Below are 26,559 nucleotides of genomic sequence, written 5' to 3' on the forward strand. Positions count from 1 at the left end.
CAATGTTCTTTTCTAAAATCTGGACCTTTTAGCACAACTCTGGCCCACGGTTAAGGCCCTTGTATAAGGTACCCATGGTACCAAGGGCCCTGTGGCCAGGGAAGGTCCCTAAGGGCTGCGGCATGTATTATGCCACCCTATGGGACCCCTCAGCAAGCACACATACAGTGCCTCAGCAGCCTGTGTGTGCTAGTGGGGAGAAAAAGGCAAAGTCGACATGGCACCCCTCTCAGGGTGCCATGCCCACAAACCACTGCCTGTGGCATAGGTAAGACACCCATCTAGCAGACCTTACAGCCCTAAGGCAGGGTGCACTATACCACAGGTGAGGGCATAGCTGCATGAGCAATATTCCCCTACAGTGTCTAAGTCCATACTTAGACATTGTAAGTGCAGTGTAGCCATATTGAGTATATGGTCTGGGAGTCTGTCATTTCGAACTCCACAGTTCCATAATGGCTTCACTGAATACTAGGAAGTTTGGTATCAAACTTCTAAGCTCAATAAACCCCCACTGATGCCAGTGTGGGATTTATTGAAAAAAAAGAAACTGCTAGGACTGACCGGTCTGTGCCAGCCTGCCACTTTCAGACAAGTTTCTGAGCACATGGGGTGAGTGCCTTTGTGCACTCTGTGGACAGAAAAAAAAGCCTGTCCTGGGTGGAGGTGCTTCACACCTCCCCCCTACAGGAACTCAAGCCTCAGATTACAGTGCCCCAGAGCACTCCAGCTAGTGGAGTTGCCTGCCCCCAATGCCCCCTCCCTCCCCCCTCTGCAAAGCCGCACTTTTGGTGTCAAGTCAGACGGGAAAATTATGGAAAACAAAGAGGCGTGACCACTCCAACCAGGACCACCTCTAAGGTGTCCAGAGCTGAGGTGACCCTCTCCCTGCAGAATCCTCCATCTTGGTTTGGAGGACAGGGACCAATAGGATTAGGTTTGTGCCCCACTCCCCAAAGGGAGTGGGCACAAAGAGGGTGTAGCCACCCTCAAGGACAGTAGCCATTGGCTGCTGCCCTCTGACCCCTAAAACACCCCTAATTCTAGGATTTAAGGACCTTCCTGAACACAACCCACCAGATTCCTGGCGACCCGACAAGAAGGACTGCTTAGCTGAAACCCCCAGCAGAGAAGAAGGAAGATGACAACTACTGTGGCTCCAGCCCTACCAGCCTGTCTCCTGCTTCAAAGAACCTGCAAAAAACAGCGACGCGTCCAGCAGGACCAGTAGCCTCTGCCAAGCTCCAGAGGACTGCCCTGCACCCAAGAGGATCAAAACCTCCTGAGGACAGCGACCCTGTATAAGAAAAAACAATAACTAAGGACTTCCACCTCACACCGGATGAGCGAGTCCTGACCACTCTGCACCAGATGCCGGTGGCCCGTTTCTAGGTGGTCCACCCAACTAGAGAGGGCCCCCAGGCGATTGCGAGCAAGTACCCACCCTGGGTTGACCTCTTCACCCCTCCACGACGACACCTGCAGACGAAATCCCGAGGACCCCCCTGACCGCAAAGCTCCGGATGAGGATATCCAACGCCTAAAGACACATTGCACCCACAGCCCCCAGGCCTTGGAGAAACTGACATCCGGTGCAGCAACGTTCAGCAGGCAGCCCTCCTCCTTAGTCGACCATCGGTGTGCCTGAGACAAACCCCTGGACCTCGCCTGCAGCCTCTGAGTGACCCCCGGGGACCTCTCATAGACCAGCATTGGAAGCTAGACGTCCTGTTTGCACCCTGCACTCGGCCGCAGCTGTGTCGCTGAGGGTGTGTGTTTGGTGCCTACTTGTGGCCCTTCCAGTGCTCCCTCAATCCCCCCTGGTCTGCCCTCGAGCAGCGGGTATTTATCTGTAGGCAGGCCTGATTCCGAGAACCCCCTGTCTCCATAGGAGCCCACGTTACATTTGCTCATCTTTGACCTCTGCACCCGGCCGGCCCCGTGTTGCTGGTGGTGGGTGTTTGGGGTTAACTTAAACCCCAACTAGTGGACTTCCTAAAACCCGGAGACTGAAACTGTAAGTGTTGTACTTACCTACAAATCGAACTAACATTTCTTCCTCCAGGAACTGTTTCTGAAAATTGTAGTGTTCATTTTTAAAACAGATTATTGCCAATATTTCAAGAACTGTATAACTTATCAATTTCAAAATACTGTTGATACATGTGTGAAATACGAATCTATTGAAGTACTTACCTGCAACTCGAATCTTGTGGTTCTACAAATCGATTAAGAAAATATATTTTTGCTATATAAAAACCATTGGTCTGGAGTTAAGTCATTGAGTGTGTGATTCTTCTATTGACTGTTTGTACAGCAAATGCTTTGCACTACCCTCTGATAAGCCTAACCCCACTACCACAAAAGAGAGCATTAGTATTAACTACGTTAGCCTCTGTTAAGCCTCTGGGGAACCCCTGGACTCTGTGCACACTATATCTCATTTTGATATAGTATTTACAGAGCTAGCTTCCTACAAGTTGCTACCTGTAAGGGACCAAATTATTAAGATCATGTTAAGCATCTAAATAAACACTCAAGAAGGGTTGCTCTACAGTCACATTACTATCATCACTGCAGTCAAGGACAGCACGTAATAAACTAAATGAGGACATAAGGTGTGAACCTATAAGCAAAGAACTTCTGAAAGACACTAAGATTCTGTATTCACAAGCGGTATTGTTATGAAACTAGGGCATCAAGGGGACTAATGCTGTTCCCGATTCCGAGGGGAGCCACAGTACTTGTATGTAGTATCGTCAATGAACATATGCTTATCCATTCTTTTGGACCATTTCCTGACAGCAGGATGTAAGGAAATGTCTCCTTGGCATGGTTACCCCCTAACTTTTTGCCTTTGCTGATGCTAAGTTATGATTTGAAAGTGTGCTGGGACCCTGCTAACCAGGCCCCAGCACCAGTGTTCTTTCCCTAAACTGTACCTTTGTCTCCACAATTGGCACAACCCTGGCACTCAGGTAAGTCCCTTGTAACTGGTGCCCCTGGTACCAAGGGCCCTGATGCCAGGGAAGGTCTCTAAGGGCTGCAGCATGTCTTATGCCACCCTAGGGACCCCTCACTCAGCACACGTACACTGCCTCACAGCTTGTGTGTGCTGGTGGGGAGAAAATGACTAAGTCGACATGGCACTCCCCTCAGAGTGCCATGCCAACCTCACACTGACTGTGGCATAGGTAAGTCACCCCTCTAGCAGGCCTTACAGCCCTAAGGCAGGGTGCACTATACCACAGGTGAGGGCATATGTGCATGAGCACTATGCCCATACAGTGTCTACGCAAAACCTTAGACATTGTAAGTGCAGGGTAGCCATAAGAGTATATGGTCTGGGAGTTTGTCAAACACGAACTCCACAGTTCCATAATGGCTACACTGAAATCTGGGAAGTTTGGTATCAAACGTTTCAGCACAATAAATGCACACTGATGCCAGTGTGCAATTTATTGTAACATACACCCAGAGGACATCTTAGAGATTCCCCCGAATACCAATCCGACTTCTAGTGTAGACTGACCAGTTTCTGCCAGCCTGCCACACACCAGACATGTTGCTGGCCACATAGGAGAGTGCCTTTGTCACTCTGTGGCCAGGAACAAACCCTGTACTGGGTGGAGGTGCTTCTCCCCTTCCCCTGCAGGAACTGTAACACCTGGCGGTGAGCCTCAAAGGCTCACCGCCTTTTGTTACAGCGCCCCAGGACATCCCAGCTAGTGGAGATGCCCGCCCCCCGGCCACTGCCCCCACTTTTGGCGGCAAGGCTGGAGGAGATAATGAGAAAAACAAGGAGGAGTCACCCACCAGTCAGGATAGCCCCTAAGGTGTCCTGAGCTGAGGTGACCCCTGCCTTTAGAAACCCTCCATCTTGAGTTTGGAGGATTTCCCCAATAGGATTAGGGATGTGCCACCCTCCCCACAGGGAGGAGGCACAAAGAGGGTGTAGCAACCCTCAAGGACAGTAGCCGTTGGCAACTGCCCTCCGAGACCTAAACACACCCCTAAATTCAGTATTTAGCGGCTCCCCAGATCCCAGGAAATCAGATTCCTGCAACCTGAAGAAACAAGAAAGACTGCTGACCTACAAGCCTGCAGAGAAGGAGGAAAACGACAACTGCTTTGGCCCCAGCCCTACCGGCCTGTCTCCAACTTTGAAAACCAGCTCCAGCGATGCCTTGACAGGGACCAGCGACCTCTGAAGCCTCAGCGGACTGCCCTGGACTAAATGACCAAGAAACTCCAGTGAACAGCGGCCCTGTTCAAAACCAGCTACTTCTCTGCAACAAAGAAGCAACTTTCCAAGACTGCACGTTTCCCGCCGGAAGCGTGAGACTTCACACTCTGCACCCGACACGACCCCGCTCGAGATACAGAGAACAAACACCTCAGGGAGGACTCCCCGGCGACTGTGAGCCCGTGAGTAACCAGAGACGACCCCCCCTGGGCCCCCACAGGGACGCCTGCAGAGAGAATCCAGAGGCTGCCCCTGACCGCGACTGCCTGTAAAAAGGGACCCGACGCCTGGAACCAACACTGCACCCGCAGCCCCCAGGACATAAAGGAACCGAACTTCAACGCAGGAGTGACCCCCCAGGCACCCCTCTGCCTTGCCCAGGTGGTGGCTGTCCCAGGAAGACCCCCCTGTGCCTTCCTGCACCGCTAGAGTGACCCCTGGGTCTCTCCATTGTTTCCTACCTGAAACCCGACGCCTGCTTTGCACACTGCACCCGGCCGCCCCTGTGTCGCTGAGGGTGTGTTCTGTGTGCCTACTTGTGTGTCCCCCAGTGCTCTAAAAAACACCCCTGGTCTGCCCCCGAGGATGCGGGTACTTACCTGCTGGCAGACTGGAACCGGAGCACCCCTGTTCTCCACAGGCGCCTATGTGTTTTGGGCACCTCTTTGACCTCTGCACCTGACCGGCCTAGAGGTGCTGGTGTGGTAACTTTGGGGTTGCCTTGAACCCCGAACGGTGGGCTGCCTATGCCCCAGAACTGAGACTTTTAAGTGTTTTACTTACCTCCTTATCTAATCTTTACTTACCTCCCCCAGCAACTGTTAATTTTTGCACTGTGTCCACTTTGAAAATAGCTTATTGCCATTTTTACAAAGACTGTATATGATATTGCTTTTATTCAAAGTTCCTAAAGTATCTTAGTGAAGTATCTTGCATTTAAAGTTTTTTATGTAAATCTTGAACCTGTAGTTCTTAAAATAAACTAAGAAAATATATTTTTCTATATAAAAACCTATTGGCCTGGAATTGTCTGAGTGTGTGTTCCTCATTTATTGCCTGTGTGTGTACAACAAATGCTTAACACTACCCTGTGATAAGCCTACTGCTCGACCACACTACCACAAAATAGAGCATTAGAATTATCTAATTTTGCCACTATCTTACCTCTAAGGGGAACCCTTGGACTCTGTGCACATTATTTCTTACTTTGAAATAGTATATACAGAGCCAACTTCCTACCTACACAGGAGCATCATTATTGTGCCAATATTGCGTATTACATCTTTTCACAAAGAAGACTAGATGGATGAAAGGTTTAGTATGTATGTTTGGAGCCAAATCTTCCACTTTAGTGCAGGTGTAATCACAGAACTACAGACACAACACTTAGAGACCTCCTGCCAAAAATGTCGGAAAACTTTGTAACCTCAAATAGGATGCATGAAATCATCTTGCTCGATGTGACAACATGGGCAATTGGGGAAATATCCCATTATTTATGCCAGAGCTAGGTCTCAAAGTGAAATCTATGTAAACAATTGCATTTAATTTGGTGATATCACAGCAATATATAGTTATTTCCCAAGGCGCTGTAAGTTCTTTCTTACAGTCCTCCTTGCTCAGGTACCATCAACATCTCATGAAAGTTGCAAGTTAATATGTACATCTGATGAATGAATAAACAGTGTCTTTGAAACCCAGTTTTTTTACTGTCCTACCTTTCAGTTATGAGAATAACGTCCAGGGGACTCAAAATGCCCAATATTATTACAGTTTAATACTCGAGAAAGCTATAATGGACGCATTTACTCACAGCAACTTTTGGTACTTCTCATGCTCATCAAATTAAACAAACTTGCAGTTCTGATGCGCTGTGAGCGTCCCAAATGGTTCCTCATCCTCAGAATCTTTTCAGTCCAAGAGGTGACTAGGTAGCAATGTTGAAACCATTCTCAGGGACGTGTCATCAGGATGTAAAAGCAGTTTTTGTGACTTCAGTAATTTTTATTGTAGTATGAGTGTCAGCAGAATCTGAAGTATCGGCCGCAATAGTGTAGTGTAGCATTTTTTATGGCAGATGGTGATGTCGTCGATGGCACCATCAACGGTGCTGTCTTCGACAATAGGTTCAACGCTGGTGGCCTCGTCAACTGTGATGTCCTCAACAACGGTGGTACCTTCCATGATGCGGTCGTCGACGGTGGTTTCATTGATGGATGAGACGTAGATGGTGAAGCAATCTTAGTTGACGGTTCTTAAGATATCTTCGTCGATGGAAGTCTTTTCTTCACTAATGGCGAAGTCAAATCCACCATGTCTGAATGAGTTGTGTAACATACCGTCGCTAAGGAGACTGGTGTTTGTAGGACCGCCATCGATGATGGCCTCGTCGACAAGACAGTGGTGACGGTGGATCTGTTTGTTGTTGTCGACAGCATTGTCGACAGTGGTGAAGCTTCAGTGATGGTTTTCTTGATGTCAACGAATCAGAGGAAGAAAAAAGGTTACAAGTGTCCTTTTTCTTTGGATATGCAGTGGATGACTTTGAGGAGGCTGATCTTGTGAAGACTAGTTAATTTTCTCCTTTCAAGGGTCCTTCTGATGAGTCTTTGCAGCCTTCCTGCTCTCCTCAGAAATCCCTGGTTCTGAAGACCTTAACCTTCCTTAGGGGTTTTGAAGCTGTATCACTGTCCTCACCTGAAGTGCTGGACCTTGCCTGTAACCATAAAAGAAGTCTTCCTTCCTTGTCCCTCAGAGTTTTAGAGGAGAAGGTGCAACAGATCTTGCAGCCCTTCACTTGATGTTTAGGGTACAGGCAGTCTTTATGAGGATCATCAATATGTAGCATTTTCTTGCCACAGGATTTACAAGGGTATGAAAAGGCCTTTTTTTAGAATGATCTTACATCTTTTGGTTGTAGACAAAATAGGTTTCACAGGAAAAAACTGAGCAGAGCTCAGGGAAACTCCCTGCACATGATGTGTGGTAGAAAATCTGAGGGAAAGAGCTTCTCTTGGGAGTATTCTAGAGGGTGCTGGCACCTGATTGGTCATAGATCAAGTATGGCTCTTTTTTCAAAAGAACATAGATGAGCTATTCAATTGATGGCTACTACCAATGTGGCCTATGTGATTCTTACATACTGCTTTTGTAAGGTCCTGTGGGACTCCCACTTCAACGATGGGGAATAATGCAAGCATATGAATCTATGAAAGTTCAAATACTGGATAAATTAAAATTAACAAAGGCAGAGAGGATGGGAGTGCGTGAGCAATATGCAGGAATAATCTATCATAAGAAATAACGTTACCAAACATAAGTAACTTGTTCTTTGAATGGATATTACCTCTAGAAGAATGCTGGCTTAAACACTCCCAAATTCACACTCCTAAAGCAAAGGAGGAAAGACTAGAACAGAGACCCAGCTTGTCCAAAAGGACTGCAAAACTGTCCTACTAAGCTGAGACTGTTTTAGCAACTTTAGAAATAGATAATGAAAGACTGGGGAAAATACATAACGTCCTAACCTGCATGCAGCTGTTTGATGACAGTTCATAACAGTCGCTGTTCTATATTAGGATTGTATACTATGAACTACATTAAAAAGGATCCCTCTGACAAAGGCAGTAATCCACTCAGCTATCTATATAAAATACAGTTCTATGATCTGCATGGTACATGTTCTTTGCAGCAGGCACATGAACCCACTGAGCTACTTTATGGTGAGTCAAAACTGCCACTACACAATACTCTCTCTCTAGGAAGAACATGAATCACAAGAGTTATCTTGATATTTGTATTGCTGCCTGAAAACTGGACCTAAGAAACTCTGCAGCAGCTTTTTTAAACTGTATTTGTTAAACACAATGCTCTTCCAACGCCTATGATTACCTCCCCATGTCACATCGGTCGCAGCACCCTAAAGCCAGCCCTGGCTATGTCCCCCATGGAATGAGCCCCAAACCCTCTGCAGGAGCACTCTAAAACAGTTTGAAACAGAGCTTGACAGTCAATAACCTCCAATAGCAGATAGTCTGCTTTCTAACAGCAGGTCCTGCCCTTAATCATTTAAAGGACACAAACAGATTAACATCTTTCTGAAACCCCATTTTCACTGGATATATAAAATCAAAGCTCTTTTGAGATTCAACTTATGAAACCTCACCTCATCCTTTAGAGGAAAGTAGGCAAAAGAAATAGCGTAAGACATGTGGAACTCTTACACAACCTTAGGTAAAAAAAAAAAAAAGTTTGACCTGAAGCACTATCCTATCGTTCTGCAACACTGTTAAAGGAAAATCAGATAAAACCTGCAAATCACCAACTATACTGGCAGAAGTGATCATTACCAAAATAAAGAAATGGCCTAAGAGAAACAAGAGATCACAGGAACGTGTAGGCTCAAAAGGAGAAGTCATACGATTTGTCGACACCAAGTTTAACTGAAATCTGGAAAAATTAAGAAAATATATTAACAACTTGCACTCACATGGTATTCAGACAATAATTCATACATACCAAGTAACAAAGACAGGCCACCTCTTGGCATACACTGCCTGTATCAATAGCCTACATGCTGCCAACATAACATTGTTATCCTTTTCAGGTAGCATAAACCAGATGGAACTACCATTCCAGGTAGAACACATCTCCCAGCGTTCCATCAAGAAAACTCCCTTAAGCACAATCAGGGACAAAGTGACTTGATTTGGGGGCAAAGTCATCTACATGCAAAATTCCACAGATCTGAACTATCAAGCAAGCCACCATTGTGTGAACTTAACACTCATAAGTCACTAGACAGGCATCATCTCATTTTGATTCTGCACTAGATGAATAACTGAAAGCCCAATATACCTGTCTAAATAGAAACGTTTTATTTCCTTTCCACACTAGATGAACAGCTGAAAACCCAATATATCTGTCTAAATAGAAATGTAAGAGACTTACTACAACCAAGCATAGAGGACAAGAACTCTCACCCTCCAGCTTGTCTGGATACAACATGGAATTAAAGTTTTCTGAGAATATATGCACTTGCTTGAATTGCTTCAGTGATGGAAAGACATTCAATGGCAGGCTGATCACTATTAAGTTTATGGCAGAATTTTCTCGTTTGACAACAACAAATTGAATGTTGGATCTTGAAACTGAGCACCACAAACCAGAAGTGTTGAATCTGTCACCAGAATCACTTCCAGCCAAGGATGAAAGTGCTCCCCCTTCTACCTCCGAAAGCTGCTGCAGGAGCAGATATTTTACTGATGAAATTTATAATTAAATATGTACTGATCTTGATTAACGAATGTGTGATTTTTATAATAAATGCCAACAAAACGGGTGACTTTTGAAAATGGCCACCAGAACCCTACTTAGGCTAACTTTAGCTTATAATGGAATTGTTTTTCATTACTCAATGCTTACTCAAAAAGAGTGTGTTTAATAGTGTATAGAAGTGTAAACAGCTACTCCTAGTGGAATTTTGTGTTATGCCTTACAAGGTCAGATTTATTAGGTCATTGCTAGAGTTTGACTGTCCTATTGTTTAGAAAAATGCACTAACGTGTGGTTTTTCCTCGAGGATGGAAGTAGAAGCAACATTGTTAGAAGTTTCTTCCTGAATATGAAGCTTTGACGAGATGGAACAATGGATCAACAGACGAGACAGAAGAGAAGAAGAAATTGTTATAAATTGTGTTTAGTTGATGATTTCGTCAATGAGACTTTGGCGAATTACAACTTAGATAACTAAAAGTTATACATTCATTGTACTCTAACAGTAGTTTTATTGGTTGAATGTATAACACCCCCATGTCCTGACCAATCATGAGCTTTATGAGAATTAATTTAACATTCTGTCATTTATTCTTTAAGTCAGTTATGGTCAGATTATGATGTGATCATTTCTACTGATGCTGTCCCTTGCTGAAGTGATTTCTGTTGTTATTCATTGACCTTATGGGTAATGTATAATGTAAATTGTTATGTGTCTTTTGTTTTACAGGTACAAGCTGCAACTCGTGAATTAATTGCTGCATAATAATATTATTTTGATACAATCCGAGTTAGTATGTTTTTTAAATGTGTGTTTCTAAAACTTTTTACATGAAGCCCATTATGTTAATGCTAATTAGTGGTTAGAGAGGGAGTCTGTTTTTACATGCTCATGATTCGTGTTGACGTTCTTTGATTTGTTGCTTCAATGTATATTATCTCACCCACGCAGATTTTGGGGCTATTAAGTTGTGTCATAACTCTTGAGTTAATTTGTTTACTTGCTTTGATTAAACTTAGATATATAAGGCTTCTAACCAGCCATTGATGATTCTTTATATGTATCGTTTGTGTTTGATAATTATTTTCGGGACTTTAGCATTGTTAATATAGGGAAATAAGTTTACAAACCTTCTTAATAAATTGGTGTGGTCATTGCAGTTTAATTGGATTGTCGATTTCTTGTTTTTGGTGTTTATTGTTATGACTATGGCATATACTGTTGACATCCCCTTTGTCCTATGTTGTGTCGGTCTATCGGCCTAAGGCGCAAAATCCACTATTTGGTCTAAGATAATAGCTAGGATTTCTCCGCCCTGCAGGAGCTTTTGGTAGCAGAGTTATGGTTACGTCATTGTCAAATGATGTCATAGTGATGTCATAATTGGTGAAAGAATTTTCTTGAAATTAGTTTTTACTAATTTTTCTGAAATGTTTTACAGATCTTAAAAAAGTAGTTGCTAGATGCCTTAAGTAACTTTCCCCAGTCCTTGGAGACGCTCTAGGTTGAAGGGTATGTTCTTAGCAGTGTTTGATTGAATCCAGTGAGGTGAGATTATTTTGCGCTTGCACAGCTTGAGCTAATATGCAGATGACTGAGGTGTTCATGACTTTAGAAGGAGTGGGCGTACTCCAATAAAGTTTATAGAGAGTGGGCGTACTCCAATAGGTATGAGAGTAGGGAAGCGGCGTTCTTCATTTGTGAGTGGCACTTAGTGCAGGAAAAATTGTCCACGTGGTTGTTGATAAGACGGACCTAATGAGAGAGGTCTAAGACTCCAGAGTATTTTGACCAGTGTAGTGATACACTTGGTACAAGTGTAGAGAGACACTTGCTATATGTTGTAATTTGTCTATTTAGTAGACCGATCCGGCATGGTTGGTGAGTCGAGTTTGTGAGATAATTTGTGCGGTTGAAATTATAACTGGGATTTGGTGAGTACTAAATTCACTAGGACAATAATCCAATTGACCAGTTGAGAAGTGAAATTTGCAGGTCGAACTTTGCTTACGAACGTGGGGAACTGCGAAAAATAGTAACTGTAGATGCACAAGCTGAAGGCGAAATTTGAAAGGTTCCTGAAGCGTTTGTTTTACCCCACCCGTTTTAAATAGACAAATTTGTGTTCTTTATTATTTTTGGTTTAAGGTTTGCTCGCGAACTAATATTGCATTAGTTTGGTATGTTAGTTGTGTGAAAGTCAAGCCAAAAGACTTTGTCAATGTCTCAGCTGTCACGCTGATAGGGGGTGAGTGTATTAATGTGACTTAAGTTGTGCTGCGCTGGGATAGGTTGGTTAGTGAGAAGGGTCGCGCATGGATTTGTTCATCAGTCCGACACTTGTGTAGTGTGATTGGAAGGCAAGAGTGTCGAAGAGGATTGTGGGATTGTAGTCACTCTTTCTGATTGGTTATTTTTTAACAGATTTCGTTGTTTTGTTTTGTTTGGAACAGATTTGTAAGTCACTTCTTGGTTAAATTGTTTTTGAACAGGATTTTGTGGAAAAATGAAGTTTTCCAAAGCTTTAAAGAGTGCCTTTAGAGGTGATGAGTATATTCCGGCAAGAGAGGGAGAAACTTGTCTGCCAGAAAATACTCCTGTATATATTGTGATTGAGGAGAAGGGTACGGGAGCATGCCTTTGGTTAAAACACTGGATTAAGATCACAAAGAAAGAAGGTTGTTTGGCTTTTCCAGAAAATTATACTTTTAATTTGAGAATTTTGGAGAATCTAAGACAGAAAATGTACAGTTTAAAACCTCCTCAGAGACCAGCTCAGTTTAAAGCCTTAGCGATTTGGGAGCTAGTAGCTAGACAACAACAAGCTTTGAATTTAGAGAAAAGAATGAAGAGAGTAGAAAAGTCACTAGCAGAAGCTAAATGGGACGAGGAGCAGGAGTAGAAACTAGCTACCATACAGGGAATTAGGTTATTTCCTGCAAGAACAAAGGACGATGAGAACGAGTCAAAAGCTGAGAAGAAAAAGAAAGAGTTCTTTAGTAATGTTTAATGATGATGATGAATTGGACGAGGGTGAATTAAAATCTGACTTTATGCGAAATCGTCCGCCACCATATTCAGCTCAAGAAGGTCATGGAAGGAGTGAGAGTGGAACAAGTAGAAGTGGGATTGGTAATATGAGTCCTACTGCACCATCAACAGTGTGGGTATCACAGAATATCCTGAACAGAGAACAAGTTCTGATGCAGAGTAGTTTTAATGATTCATTAAACAATGGGCAGCAGCTAGAGATAAACATTCCTGAGTCTTATCCAGAAGTTCTGATTGTAAGGACAACTACTAATTTAGTGTTGTCTCCAGGTCAACAAGGGATGAGTTTAATTCCTCAAATGCAGAGCATGAGAACAATGCAGACCCAGATTGCTGGATCTCTTGTTAATCCGGATACAATTTCAGTACCTATTACATTGGGTCAGCTTATGAAACTATATATTCAGAGTAATAATAGTGGAGTGAGTTCTTTGGTCCAGTTTCAGAATGGGGTTCTGGAAAAATCAACTCCAAGGCAAGAACAAAACTTGAATGAGAATCGGTCCTAATACATTTGTTTCCTGTTGGGAATTCTGGGATCAGATTCTGCAGTAATCAGGAAGAGAAATTATTGTCTCCACAACAATGTGCGAGTACAGTACAACAGCAAAGCTCGAGTGCACAGTCAAATGAGATTTCTTTAAAAGGTCTATCTGCACAAGAAATAACCAAATGGTTAGAAGATCTAAGTAGTTCGAAGACCATAGAGAGGGAGAATAGGGAGGAAGACTCAATAAACAGAGTGAGATTATCAATGGAAGGAAATTAGCTTCTTGAAGGGACAATGGGTGTGAACCGACTCGAGTCATATACTGAAGTGCAATTGAGATACTTGTGAAAGATCATTACAAAGGGAGCAGGAAAGGTACACCAGCAGTTACGAGAAATAGCAGGTGAGTATGATATCGACCTCACGAAATTGAAAAGCCTGAAAAGAAGTTATAGATTAGATCTTGAGAAAGAAGATTTTGCTCACATGAGATCTGCAGGGATGAAGACACATTTTAGGGAATTGCTTGAAAGAGTACAAGTTTGGAGAGCCTTAGATAAATGGGAAGGCAGATGGGTCAAGAAAAGAGAAAGACCGAAGAAAGGAGATGTGACGCAGACAGGAGAATCTGTGAAGATGTTACCAATGAGAGAAACACCAGGAGGGAATGTTGAACATGTACCCTGGAGTAGGAGTGATATCTTAAGTTTTACAAATGATTACCCAAGGTTGAGCAAAAAGCCAGTAGAATGGTACCAGCAGACAGATAGGTTTGTGAAGCTTGTGAAATGTCTGCGGGAAGACCCGAATACTCTCTTTGATATTGTTGTTCCAGCAGATTTGTGGATTGAGTGCAAAAGGAGTGTAGATTGATCGACAAGTGAACCGCAGAGAGATTTGAAAACAGGTGCACCATCTCCAGAAGTAATGAAATATTACTATAAAGTTGTTGAGTTCTTGAAAACATAAGTTTCACCGAAAAATAATGATTGCAACGCATAGATAGAACAGCACATGAAGCAAAAGAATCAATTCATGCATATTATGAAAGGTTGTTGAAGGCATTCAAACATTTCAGTGGTACAGAGACAATTGAGAAACAGGATATGTATCATTTCGTGTTCAGATTTGTTGAAGGATTGAGAACAGATGATTAAGAGTCATTTGATCTGTTGGCAAGCTAAACCGATTCATGAGGTGTTGCAATATGCAAAATACTGCAGTGACGAGATTGAAATGAAGCAGAAAAAGTTGAGGAAGAAAGCAATGGTGATGCAGATCAAGGCTGCACAGACAGGAATACAGGGACATTTTCAGCAGCAGTTGCAAGGGAATGGCATGTTTCAGAGTGAAGGCAGAGGTAGAGGTTGAGGTGGAATGATGTTTCCGGTTGTCAATAGAAATGTGTATTAGAATTCAGTGGTGATGCAGGAAGAGCAGCAAAGAAAAAGTGTTACTTTGACATAATTGCAGGGCAATTGGACATAGGAAAAGACAGTGTCCGATGTTAAATCAAGGTGGTGTTCAACAGACAAATTGTGTCAATTCCTATCAGAGCACGAAAGGACCTAGAGTGAGAGGTCAAAATCTGAATTTCCAGAATAATGTAAATACTATGCAGGGTTTCCAACCTTTGCAGCCGATGCAAAATGTACAACAGCAGGTACAAGTACAAATGCCACAGGTACAATAATTGCAGCCACAAGTGCAGATGCAGATGGTGCCTGCACAACAAATTCACATGCAGAGACAAATTCACATGACACAGGTTCCTATAAATCAACAACAGGTGATGCTTTCGCAGGTGGTCACGAGTCAGAAGTCAAACAAAAGTGGAAAAACACTTGGGCCCTCATTACAGCCAGGGCTGTTTTGACGGAAGCACCGCCAACAGGCTGGTGGTGCTTCACCGCCGGGATCGGCGGCTTCCCGCCATATTGGTCTCAGTGGTTGTAATCCCCCAGGGCAGCGCTGGTTGCAGCGCTGCCCAGGGGATTACGAGTCCCCCTCCCGCCAGCCTTTTCATGGCGGTATGAACCACCATGAAATGGCTGGTGGAAAGGGGAGTCGCAGGGCCCCTAGGTGCCCCTGCCACGGCCCCATGGAACTTTTCACTGTCTGCATAGCAGACAGTGAAAAGCGCGACGGGTGCAACTGCACCCGTCGCACCGCCGCAACACCGCTGGCTCCATTTGATGCTGGCTCCCGTGTTGCGGCCGAGATCCCCGCTGGGCCTGCGGGCGGAAACTAGGTTTCCACCCACCGGCCCAGTGGGGATCTCTAAATAGACACCGCAGGAGTGCGGCCGCATTGGCGGCCGCGCTGAGGTTTCAACTTGGCGGACGGCGCTTGCTGCCTGCCAAAGTTGAAATGAGGGCCTGGATCTATTTCCTTTACCTAGTGAGAATGAAATAAACGATGAATGGCCGTTGGATGGTTCAGATGAGGAGGAGTGTGTGTCGGCAACCTCATTAGAAGTGGATCAGAAGGGTCCTTATGTAAAGGGTAAAGTACATGGTCATTAAGTTTCTTTTTTGGTTGATACAGGAGCTACATGCAGTAAGAACTATAGAGGTTCCAGATTTACCTTTATAAGAGAGGACAGTTCAGATTGTGGGAGCTGCGAACAAGCATTTGACTAACACTCTTACAGAACCAGTTACTGTTAAAATTGGTAATTTTAAAGGTCTCCACAGATTTGCGGTTTGCGATTCCAGTCCAGTATCACTTCTGGGAAGAGGTTAGTTGTGTAAAATAAATTGTTCAATTACCTGTTCAGTTGAAGGGATTGAGATTGAGACAAATAGTGATGATGAAAATTCTGTGTTTACTGCTGACAGTGAACAAGTGTCCAGAGAGTTTCCTCTGATTAATTTTGATGAACAAGAAGATGAGGAGAATAATTCAGCTGATTTGATTAATTGCTTTCCAGTTTTTTATATGAAAGATCTTCCAGTCGATTTGCAGGAAAGGGTCAAGTCTAAAGTTTGGGGTCTTTCAGGGAAAGACATTAGTTTGATTAAGGGAGTTGAAAGAGTCAAAGTGGCAGTGAAAGAGAATGTGGCATTTCCACAGACTGCACAATACCCGATGACAAATGAAGCAATCAAAGTTATAAGACCTTTGATAGAGCAGTTTGTACAACAAGGAGTTCCGAAAGAAGTGATGAGTAGTCCGTGTAATTTACCAATACTGGGTTTGACAAAACCAAGTAGAAAAATTCGTCTTGTCCAGGATTTGAGAAAAATAAATGATATTGTGGTTAAATCGTATTCAGTCGTGCCAAATTCAGCTGTGATTATGTTCCAGATTCCGTGTGATGATGAATGGTTTACTGTGGTAGATTTATGCCAAGCATTTTTCTCCCTGCCTCTTCATAAGGACAGTAGATATCTCTTTTGTTTTAAATTCCTGATCAGAGTCTATTGTTGGTGTAGAATTCCTCAGGGTTTTTCAGAGTCACTGTAGGAAGTTGGCTCTGTATGTGCTATTTCAAAGTAAGGAATAGCATGCACAGAGTCCAAGGGTTCCCCTTAGAGGTAAGATAGTGGCAAAAAGAGATAATACTAATGCTCTATTTTGTGGTAGTGTGGTCGAGCAGTAGGCTTATCAAAGGAGTAGTGTTAAGCATTTGTTGTACATACACCCAGGCAATAAATGAGGAACACACACTCAGAGACAATTCCAGGCCAATAGGTTTTTGTATAGAAAAATATATTTTCTTAGTTTATTTTAGGAACCACAGGTTCAAATTCTACATGTGATATCTCGTTTGAAAGGTATTGCAGTTAAGTACTTTGGGAACGTTGAATAATCACAATAGCATATATACTTTTTACATAAAACACATATAGCTATTTTAAAAGTGGACACAGTGCAATTTTCAACAGTTCCTGGGGGAGGTAAGTTATTGTTAGTTCTTGCAGGTAAGTAAACCACCTACGGGGTTCAAATTGGGGTCCAAGGTAGCCCACCGTTGGGGGTTCAGAGCAACACCAAAATCACCACACCAGCAGCTCAGGGCCGGTCAGGTGCAGAGTTCAAAGTGGTGCCCAAAACACACAGGCTTCAATGGAGAAGGGGGTGCCCCGGTTCCAGTCTGCCAGCAGGTAAGTACCCGCGTTTTCGGAGGGCAGACCAGGGGGGTTTTGTAGGGCACCGGGGGGGACACAAGTCAGCACAGAAAGTACACCCTCAGCAGCACGGGGGCGGCCCGGTGCAGTGTGCAAACACGCGTCGGGTTTTCAATAGGTTTCAATGAGAGACCAAGGGGTCTCTTCAGCGATGCAGGCAGGCAAGGGGGAGACTCCTCGGGGTAGCCACCACCTGGGCAAGGGAGAGGGCCTCCTGGGGGTCACTCCTGCACTGGAGTTCCGATCCTTCAGGTCCTGGGGGCTGCGGATGCAGGGTCTTTTCCAGGCGTCGGGAATTTGGATTCAGACAGTCGCGGTCAGGGGGAGCCTCGGGATTCCCTCTGCAGGCGTCGCTGTTGGGACTCAGGGGGGACAACTTTGGTTACTCACAGTCTTGGAGTCGCCTGGGGGTCCTCCCTGTAGCGTTGTTTCTTCACCAGTCGAGTCGGGGTCGCCGGGTGCAGTGTTGCAAGTCTCACGCTTCTGGCGGGAATTGCAGGGGTCTTTAAATCTGCTCCTATGGAAACAAAGTTGCAGTCTTTGTTGAACAGGGCCGCTGTTCTCAGGAGTTTCTTGGTCTTTTGGAAGCAGGGCAGTCCTCTGAGGATTCAGAGGTCGCTGGTCCTGGGGAAAGCGTCGCTGGAGCAGTTTTCTTCCGAAGGAGGGAGACAGGCCGGTAGGGCTGGGGCCAAAGCAGTTGGTGTCTCCGTCTTCTCTGCAGGGTTTTTCAGCTCAGCAGTCCTCTTCTTCTTAAGTTGCAGGAATCTGATTTCCTAGGTTCAGGGGAGCCCCTAAATACAGAATTTAGGGGGGTGTTTAGGTCAGGGAGGGCAGTAGCCAATGGCTACTAGCCCTGAGGGTGGCTACACCCTCTTTGTGCCTCCTCCCAAGGGGAGGGGGTCACATTCCTATCCCTATTGGGGGGATCCTCCATCTGCAAGATGGAGGATTCCTAAAAGTCAGAGTCACTTCAGCTCAGGTTGCCTTAGGGGCTATCCTGACTGGTCAGTGACTCCTCCTTGTTTTTCTCATTATCTCCTCCGGCCTTGCCGCCAAAAGTGGGGCCGTGGCCGGAGGGGGCAGGCAACTCCACTAGCTGGAATGCCCTGTGGTGCTGGAACAAAGGGGGTGAGCCTTTGAGGCTCACCACCAGGTGTTACAGCTCCTGCCTGGGGGAGGTGATAGCATCTCCACCCAGTGCAGGCTTTGTTACTAGCCACAGAGTGACAAAGGCACTCTCCCCATGTGGCCAGCAACATGTCTCGAGTGTGGCAGGCTGCTAAAACCAGTCAGCCTACACAGGTAGTTGGTTAAGGTTTCAGGGGGCACCTCTAAGGTGCCCTCTGTGGTGTATTTTACAATAAAATGTACACTGGCATCAGTGTGCATTTATTGTGCTGAGAAGTTTGATACCAAACTTCCCAGTTTTCAGTGTAGCCATTATGGTGCTGTGGAGTTGGTGTTTGACAGACTCCCAGACCATATACTCTTATGGCTACCCGGCACTTACAATGTCTAAGGTTTGGCTTAGACACTGTAGGGGCACAGTGCTCATGCACTGGTGCCCTCACCTATGGTATAGTGCACCCTGCCTTAGGGCTGTAAGGACTGCTAGAGGGGTGACTTACCTATACTGCATAGGCAGTGTGAGGTTGGCGTGGCACCCTGAGGGGAGTGCCATGTCGACCTTCTCGTTTTGTCCTCACCAGCACACACAAGCTGGCAAGCAGTGTGTCTGTGCTGAGTGAGGGGTCCCTAGGGTGGCATAAGATATGCTGCAGCCCTTAGAGACCTTCCCTGGCATCAGGGCCCTTGGTACCAGGGGTACCAGTTACAAGGGACTTACTTGGATGCCAGGGTGTGCCAATTGTGAAAACAAAAGTACAGGTTAGGGAAAGAACACTGGTGCTGGGGCCTGGTTAGCAGGCCTCAGCACACTTTCAATTCAAAACATAGCATCAGCAAAGGCAAAAAGTCAGGGGGTAACCATGCCAAGGAGGCATTTCCTTACAGTCACCATCGATTTTCAATCAGATTTTGAAAAAGAACCTGGAGTCATTGGTAATTCCTTACCAATCGACATCAGTGCAGTACACAGATTATGTATTGATTGAATCAAAGACGCTGGATGTAAGGACGATACAACTGCATTGTTGAATTGTCTGGGGGGACAATGGTCACAAGGTGTCCACTACAAAATTGCAGTATTGTCAAAAAGTGGTGAAATATGTAGGTCATTTGATTGAGAAAGGGACTAGAATAATTTCTAGTGAAAGAGTAGAGGCAACTGTGCAAATGAAAATACCAAGTACTCAGAAAGAAATAAGGATGTATCTGGGAATGGTAGGGTATTGTCATCAATGGATTCCGAATTTTTCAGTTGAGACCTTTACAAAAGCTGACACATAAGGATGTTTCAGATCCTATAATGATGGATTAAGACTGTATGAAAGTATTTATTGAGTTGAAAGAGAGTTTGTGCCGAGCTCCAGCTTTAGGTATGCCTGATTACACGAAAGGTTTTCTGTTGTTCTGTCATGAAGGAGATGGATGTTCTTTAACTGTTTTGACACAGACAAATGGTGGTGTCAATTGATCAGTAGCATATTTTTCAGCTACTTTGGATCCAGTCGCAGCAGCCTCACCGGGATGTTTGCGAGCAGTTGCAGCAGTAGGGCAGAGTATGCCTCAAAGTGAGAAAATTGTGATGGGTTATCCTCTAACAGTAATGGTACCTCATTCAATAGAAATTCTGTTGACACAATCAAAAACGCAATACTTGACCAATGCAAGGTTGGCACGTTATGAAACAGTGATTTTGGGAGCACCAAATGTAACAATTAAGAGATATACAGTGCTTAACCCAGCAACATTATTACCAGTTGAAAGAACTGATTCAGATAAAATGGATGATATTGAACATGATTGTTCGGAAGTTACAGAATTGTGCACAAAACCAAGGGCAGATATTGGAGACACCTGCCCGAAAGGCAATGATCGAATTATCTTTGTTGATGGTTCCTGCTTGAGAGATAACATGGTTACACTGAGAGCAGGATATGCAGTATGCACAATTACTGGCATACTGGAAGCTTCATGGCTTTGAGGAGTGTTTTCTGCTCACATAGCAGCTCTTACTTGACCATGCCAAATTTCAGACCAGATGAAAGTAATGATCTATATTGATAGCCAATATGGATTAGGTACTGTGCATGATTTTGGCCAGATTTGGTCACAGAGATGTTTTCTAACTTCGTCTGGCTCACCTGTAAGAAATGGTGTGAGAATACATGAATTGTTACAAGCTATTCTAAACCTGAGAAAATTGCTGTGGTTAAATACAGTGCACATCAAAGAGGACAGGATTATGTGACTTTAGGAAATGCTTATGCAGATAAAGTTGCAAAATGATGTGCCTTAAATGGTATCTCTTTCAAGGGAAAGTGGAAACTGATGCCTGAAAATGATGAAGTGTATACAAATTTTACGATGCAAATTGTTAAGACTTTGGAAGAGTTTAAAGCTTTACAAAACAATGTTCCAGAAGAAGAGCAACACGATTGGGTGAAGTTTAAATGTATACAAAGGGAAGATGATATCTTGGTCGCAGCAGAAGAAAAGGTAGTTCTGCCAAACAGTTTGCTGACTCAAATGGCCAGATACTATCATGGTCAAGCACACATAAGGAGAGATGCAATGATTAGGAGTTTTAAACAGTATTGGTTCAATCTAAAATTTAGACAAGCTGCCGAAGTAGTTTGCAGTAGATGCATTGTCTGCCAGCAGATGAATGTTGGTAAAGGAACAGTGGTCAAAATAGGACACACAGGCATGGTGGGAGGTCCATTCAGCAGGAAGCAAATGGATTTTATTGAGATGCCTGTGTGTGCTGGTTTGAAATATGTGTTTGTGATTGTGTGCATTTTTAGTCACTGGATCGAGGCATAACCTACAGGAAGAAATTATAGCCTTACAGTAGCTAAGTTACTTCCCAGAGAGTTGATTCCACGTTTCGGTTTCCCGGTCTCTTTAGAACCAGATAGAGGAAACCACTTCAACAATGAGGATATAAAGTTACTATTTTCAGCTTTAAACATTCAGCAGAAACCACATTGTAGTTACTGCCCAGAAGCTTCAGGACTTGTAGAGCAAATTAACAGAACTCTAAAGTCCCGACTGACAAAGATGTGTGCATCAACGAATTTGAAATGGCCAGATGCTTTGCCTTTGGTTCTAATGTCAATGAGAAGTACTCCTGACAAGAAGACTGGTTTTTCTGCTCACAAAATCCTGATGGGGAGAGCAATGAGACTGCCAGCAATTCCTGCAAATGCTCTTGTAAATATTACAGATGACATGGTGTTAGACTATTGCAAAGGCTTAGCTGATGTGGTCCGATCTTTTTCTCATCAGGTGGAAGCCACAACAATTCAACAATCTCAAGGTCAAGGTCACAACTTGAGAGCTGGTGATTGGGTCATAATACGAAAGCACAAGAGGAAGTCGTGTTTGGAGCCACAGTGGAAGGGGGCCTATCAAGTTATCCTTGTAACAACGACAGCTGTGAAGTGTGCAGGTTTGCCAAACTGGGTGCATGCAATCCATATACGGAAGGTGAATAATCCAACAGAACAAGAAGGGAAGCTGTTGAGGTTACCAACAGCTAATAGCATTCCAGGTCGAGAACAAGAAAGAGAGGAACTGGAGAAAATTCCTGAGAATGTTCGAAAAGATGTACTTACTCCTAGGACAGATGAAGGAGAGAGAATCTTGGAGGAAAGTGAATCCTCTACAAGTGGAGTAGTGGAAAAATTGGTACAAGAGGAAAGAGAAATATCGGTTGAGAGAAGTTCTGATCAGAGGAGGGAGTCCTCAGAAGAGAGTGATCAGAGACGACCGAGTGAGAGAATATCTGCTCCGAGGAGGGTGTCCTTAGCAGCAGGTGGTTTGACATAACAAACTGAACAAGAAAGTGACCCCATTGGAAAAGGAATTGAGAAAGATCCTGCCCAAGTGGATTTGCCTCTTCCTGAACCAGTTGCAGGAACGTCGGAAGAAAAGAAGATTTCAAGTTCAAGTTCAAATTCAATTTTGAAAAAGGTGCTGACAAGAAAGCCACTGAAAGGTGATAATTGGCCAGAGAAAAGTTCAAAAGGAGAGAAGATAAATGTAGTTCTGCCACTTCGGGAGGAAAAGAACTGAATGAAGGAGATAATACGAGTGGAGAAGAAGGTGAGATTAGTAAAAGGTCAAAAAAGAAAGAGTTGCAAGCAGAAGATACTCCAGAATGGGCATATGTAACTACCAATGAATGGGAAGAAGAATTTTTGAGTTATTGTTTTGATAGAGACATTCCAGATTTTCAATTTGGCACGTGAAGAACAACAGTGCATGGTTGGGAAGAGCTGAAACCGGATTTGACACAAGAAGACTATCCTGTGTAAATTAACATTTGAAGAAGAAAAAAAATTAATAATTAGGAGGGATTTACTTAAATTCTTTTGAATTTTTTTGTTTTTTGTTTTATTTTTTCTGATTCTTCAAAGACCATGAGAAACTTCAGTAATCAAAACAATAGAATTAGCCCTTGCTAATGTGTAGGTATTGGTTTGATGGTAGCAAGTGTGTTAATATGCTTATTGTCATTTGTAGGTGTGATTGTTTATGAGATGAGTGGAGCCAACCATTTTGCAGGAACACTTACTATTGACAATTCTTTAGAAACTACTACTACATCATTTACAAAAGATAGGTTTAGATAGATGTCAAATACTTACATGAAGAGAAAGAGCTTTCTTCTAATGTTTTCTATCATTTATTGTGTAAGTATGTTGAAGGGATGGACGCGAAAAATTGTTATGTCTGTATGCAGATTCCAACTTCTGTGGAGGAAGGAATTGCCCATCATAGTTTACCACTAACATATGCTATAAGTTGCAGTCTTTTACTAACGCGTTTCTATAACCAAGAGCATGTACAATATTTCTTCTCTAATTATGATGTAGTGTTTGCATTTGTGCCTGTCATTGGTTAATTGAATAAGATAGCCAAAGATAATAACACAGTAATTGAGAGAGATTTCTTTGAGCCTACATTAACTTTTGGTACTGCTTTTGCACACAGGAATAATTTAACCTATTTACTAACATCTGTAGAAAATAAATTTTTAGATAACACAGAAGATAGGAGAAGAGAAATCAAGGCTAAAATAAATAAGGGAATGATTAATCGTAGACCTGGGATTGATTATGCTTATACTGACATTACTAAACAAGGAAAATTAACACTGGATGCTGAGCATGTGGGAAAGCTTTGTATATATAGGCCACAAAGTAGTACTGATAGAGTGTTTGTGGGTACGAGTGAATTTAGACGTATTTATGTTTTGGAGTAAGTGGGATTTTATGATGAATGGATAGGACCCACCAGTGCCTGGTGTTTACTATATTTGTAACTGAAATGCTTACTACCGTCTTCCTAGAGGATGGTATGGCATATGTTATTTGGGAATAGTCTTTCCAAAAATGTACCAATTGGAAGACTTGAATAAATTTCCTAAATTGACAAGAATTCAAAGGAGACACAAGCGAGAATCAATTTCTAGCATTGTGGGAGACATTTTAGGAGCTATAGTTCCGTCAGTGGGAGTAGATGTGAATTCGATCAAGATACAGAAGTTGTCTACAATAGTGGATAACATGTTGACTAGTTATTCTGGAACTATTATACTCCTAGATTCTGAATTATCTGCTACAAGAGCCATGGCTCTTCAGAACCGCCTTGCGTTAGACATTCTTTTGGCAAAAGAGGGCAGAGTTTGCAAATTACTTGGTCTGAGTCATTGTTGTGCGTATATACCGGACAATTCTAAAGAAGTTAGAGGTTTGATTCATAATTTAACAAATAAAGATTTAAAAGAACTAACTGAAACTACGATCTGGGAGAAAGCTGGCAAGGGAATTGCAGCTGTGGGAAATTGGTTTGGCAACTTGGGAAAAGGAATTATATTAAAAATAGTAAAATGGTTTTCAATAATTGTGTTTTGTTTAATTGGAATTTGGGGATTATATAAATTATTTAAATTAGGATTTAGGTCACTGTCAATTCTGGTGAAATGCTCTATTCTCTCTGTGGGTCGTCACTCGTCTTCTGCAATGTCTTGTCAATCTGCCGGTGTTGTTGTCCTGCTCTTGACTTCCTCTGCGGTTTACCCGTTGTGCTCGAGCCCTCAAGCCAGTCCCAGGTGTCTTGTGGTGCCTCGAAGTACCATGTTCTCCCTTCAGCAACTACTCACAATCTGGCTGGGAAGATCATAGAGTATTTAATTTCACGTTCTCTTAGGGCTCGCTTTACTTCCAGAAAATTGTGCCGCAGTAGTTGCATCTGTATCATAAAGTCCGGAAAGAAGGTTAGCTCTGCGTTCTCATGATGGACCGGTGAAGCAGCATGGGCTGTTTGCAAGATTACATCTCAATCTGAAAATTAAAAAAAGTCTAGCTAGTATTCGAAGAGGTGGTGCTCCTGGACAGGGAGACATGCCAGGAACTCGGTGTGCACTTTCCACAGAGAAGAATTTGGAGAGCCCTCTAGGCTACAATTTCTTGAGGATGAGATCTTTGACAAACAAGTCGACCGCAGGTCCTTCGGTCAGGCACCCCCACGATCCAGATATTGTTCCTCCTAGCTCGACCTTCATAATACTCTAGTTTGGCCTGCAGATTGGTAGCGAGGGTCTGTAGCTGGCTGACATGGGTCTTTATGGTGCTGATGTACACCTGGAGGGAGGCGGTAGAATCCTCGACTTCTCTCACACACGTGCCAATGTTACGGAGATCAGCTCGTAGTAACGCTACTTCCGAAGTCACTGAGTCAATTCTAGATTCTAGGGAGACACAGGCTCCTTGGATGGCCTCCGTGATATCTTGGAGCGTAAGAGGTCCTGTCTCAGTCACAGCCCGGGACTGGAGTAACCATGTCCAGGGGAGTGCCTCCGCACCAGCGACTACCTTTGTTATGGTGTATTTGTCCAGCGTATTCTGTTGCACAGCTCCTCCTCCTTTACTACGAGTCATGGAAACACCTCAGGTCTATCGCTTTTGAAGGATCAGATGTCGTGCATCATAGAATAACAGGAGAGGAGAGTGGGGGTGCTAGCGCAGTACTTGCTGCTGCCAGCCCAAGAAATATGAGAAAGCTCTTGGTGACCTGTCAGTTTTCCCACTATGCAATTACCCGGCCTATATGAGACGTATTAGTGCTTCTCCAATCTGGACGCGTGGTGCCCAGTGGGCTTCAGTCACCACACCGCCACCACAGATGAGGGAGAGAGGGTCGCCACCTCCTTTCAAATTGCAAATGGTATTGGCCCCCCAAAAGGGGGGGTTGCCTCCCTGATATTGTTGAGAGTCCTCTCCACCTGTACAGCAGCTGATGATTCCCTGAGTTAAGAGGTATCAGCATGAGTCTCCGCTCACCTGCCGGCCAGGGGGGCAGTCCCCTAGTTGATCAACTTGTTTTCCCGGCAGTCACATCAGATTGCTATAGTTCAGTGTCTCCCCCTGCCCCACACCCCGTGCTCCAGTGGGCCAGGTCAGTCACCCCAGGGAGGCCCAGGGGCTTAGCAATTTGCCACCATTAGAATTCTGCTGGCCCCAAGTCGAGAAGGGGCTGCCTGGCTCTACTGGTGTATTGCCCTATACAGGCCGCTCGCCAGACACCACACCAGGCTAGAGGGGCAGGGAGAAGAGACTCAGGCGGTCCAGAGGTCGTCTTTTTCGGGTCTTGTCTCGGACCTCTGGGGCCCTCAGAAGCCACAGAGATAGCTGCAACCGTCTCCTTTAGCCCGGGCCCCCGGGCGTGTGCTGCACACACCACCTGGCTGCGGTCCAACCCGACCACCGATTTACCTCACCCTCTGTGCCAACAGCCACCGCATAGAGGGCCTCCAAACATCCCCTCCAGGGGCTCCGGGGCAAGAGGAGAAGGGCTGGGCCAATCCATCTGGTGACAGGGAGCCCCGCTCCTGGCCTGCTCAGCCCCTAAGTCACGGCAGCATCCGTAGCCACTCACCTCCTTTAGAGGCCGCAGGGCTTGTGTCAAGTATCCGGTGCCGCTGCGATCCGATTCGATCGCCGATCCTCTGCTCCCCTGAACCAGGGCCACCCTGGTACGGCTCGCTCTCTTCTGTCCTCTGCAGCGCCGCACGGTCAGGCAGGACCCCAAGCCAGCCTCGGGCTCCGCATGACAGCCTCTCCCTTCAGTCGCAGCCCGGAGCGAGGAGCTGCAGTGACGATGGCCCTGAAGCCTTCACCTGGTCCATGACTCCACCACACAGCGAGCCAGTGTCCGGCCCCGGGCCTCTTCA

General features: G+C 44.4%; 1 protein-coding gene across 2 annotated transcripts in view; it reads right to left on the reverse strand.

Moving 5' to 3' along the window:
- Positions 1–26,559, reverse strand: part of WDR19 (WD repeat domain 19) — a 601,305-nt gene that overhangs the window by 329,945 nt on the left and 244,801 nt on the right. The gene's annotated exons all lie outside the window — the stretch shown is intronic.

This window comes from Pleurodeles waltl, chromosome 1_2, assembly GCF_031143425.1.
Source record: "Pleurodeles waltl isolate 20211129_DDA chromosome 1_2, aPleWal1.hap1.20221129, whole genome shotgun sequence".
Lineage (NCBI taxonomy): Eukaryota > Metazoa > Chordata > Amphibia > Caudata > Salamandridae > Pleurodeles > Pleurodeles waltl.